This window comes from Medicago sativa, chromosome 6 (assembly GCF_051527215.1).
Source record: "Medicago sativa cultivar Bolivia chromosome 6, Bolivia_mono, whole genome shotgun sequence".
NCBI classification, from domain to species: Eukaryota; Viridiplantae; Streptophyta; class Magnoliopsida; order Fabales; family Fabaceae; genus Medicago; species Medicago sativa.
The window spans coordinates 70,544,710-70,546,899 of record NC_140754.1 but is presented as its reverse complement, the minus strand read 5'-3'; positions in this window follow the sequence as shown (position 1 = coordinate 70,546,899).

The window sequence follows — 2,190 nt, the reverse complement described above, 5'->3', positions numbered from 1 at the left end:
CTTAGACATGGCTGAAGATGAAGATATGCCACTAATTTTAGGAAGACCCTTCCTTGAAACGGGTAGTGCCTTAATTGGTGTTGAGATGGGTTGAGATTCCATAACGAACAAGTGGTGTTCAATATCTTCGAAGCAATGAAACACCGAGAGGAAAACCCCAAGTGTTACCGAGTTGATGTTGTTGAAGAAATAGTAGAAGACAACTCTCGTGAACCTCAACCACCACAACCTCTTGAAAGAGCAATTGTAAATTCTATAGAGAGTTGTGAGCCTGATGAAGATCTTGAGGTGAATGATTGTGTCAAGCCACTTGAAGCAAGTAAAGAACAGATGCAACCGCCACCACCTGAAGACATCCTAGATGACAAGTGTGGGGGATCGGGAACTTTGAATAAAGGAAAAGAAAAGTCTACTTCCAATGGTCAATTTGGTATATTTGATTACAGAAAAATGCCCTTTGGAATGCGTAATGGGCCTGCGACCTATCAATGGTGTATGCTTTCCATCTTCTCGGACACAATAGAGAGAGCTAGGAGGTATTATGACAAGAGGTTGGTAAGGAACACTTCTACTGATGAAGCAATGGAGCTGAGGAAGCCTGGTGAACAACAAGAGCGACCTACCGAAAGCAAGGGTAGGACTTATTTTGAATGATCCTTAGGGGTCATCAGAAGTCAAGCCAGTGACGGTAAATAAGCGCTTTGTGGGAGGCAACCCACATTTAGATTTCAGGTAGTATTTCTTATTTCTTTTTATTGCTTTCAAATATTCAAAAATACAAAAAGATTTTAACAGACAGAGGAAGAAAAAAATTTCATGACCAGTACTGTGCAACTCGTGACACGTTTTGCCAAAACGTGACACGATTTGCCTGCCCTCTGAAGCTCTTCAAGAATTTTTCTAAGTTAAAATTGGGTTTCATTCGACATTGCTTAAAATGTGTCACGATACTGAAATCGTGACACGATTTTACCACCCAAAAATTTTTCTAGGTCTGAAAAGTGGTGCATTTCGACATTGAGAAATCGTGACACGTTGGCCAAAACGTGACACGATTTCTGGGCAAGAAATTTTTCAAAAATGAGCAATCGTGACACGTTTTGCCCAAACGTGACACGATTTTGGTGGTTTTCAAATTTTGACTGTTACAAAACCAAATCGTGACACGTTTTTGGCCAAACGTGACACGATTTTCCCAGCCTATAAATAAACCCAACACGATTTTCATTCCATTCACTTCCAAAAGTAGCCAAACTATGCCAAAATTTTCCCAGAATCCTAACCTACGATTTTCTAACCCTTTTCTACCAAAAATCTTCATTTTTTCATCTTCCAATCACCAAACCATCACCATAAACCTTCAGCATCACCCACAAACAACCCAAATCCAACATCTCCATCATCTCCACCCTAACCCTAATTTTCATTTTTCTTCAAACCCTAACCCTAACCATGGTTGAGACCCGCAACAAAGGCAAGTCACAAGCCACATCCCAACCATCCAAAAAGGCCAAGATAGCCCCCAAACGCAAACAAATTGTCCAACCTAGCCCTAACACCGCCCCACCACCATCCGTTAACCAACGGTTTTATAACAACACTGCCCGAGACCGTTTCAAAGATATATATGGCTTTATAGTGATCTCGGACAGAGGTTTTGATTTCACCAAACTCATCTCCAACCCTGAGTTCCATCAGGTGATCACTGAGAGAGGGTGGGAGTCCCTTGTGAGCATGATTTTTGAGCAGGCCAACAAAACTATTGGGATAGAATTCTATTCCAATGCTAGGTACATGGGGAGGAAGTATGTGTCCTATGTGAGGGGGAAGTAGATTGACTATAGCCTGGAGAGGATAAATCAATTGCTGGAGATTGTGCCACCAGAGGTGTGTGATGCGAAGAGAAGGATGGAGGAGTGCAAGAATTGGAATGATGATAGGTGGGAAGAGTTGCTTCTGCAGATTTGTGTAGAGGGTGCTAAGTGGCATGGAGGGTCACATATGCTGTTGAGGGCTGACTTCAAGCCCCATGCAAAGGTGTGGGCATCTTTTGTGGTGCAAACTATTGAAGGCACCTGTTGTACTTCAGAGATTCCGCTGCCCCGCGTGCTTACCTTGTCTGATATTCTTGATGGTGCACCCATCAATGTTGGTGAGTTAATTGCCTTGCTTCAGGTACCAAGAAGGCGC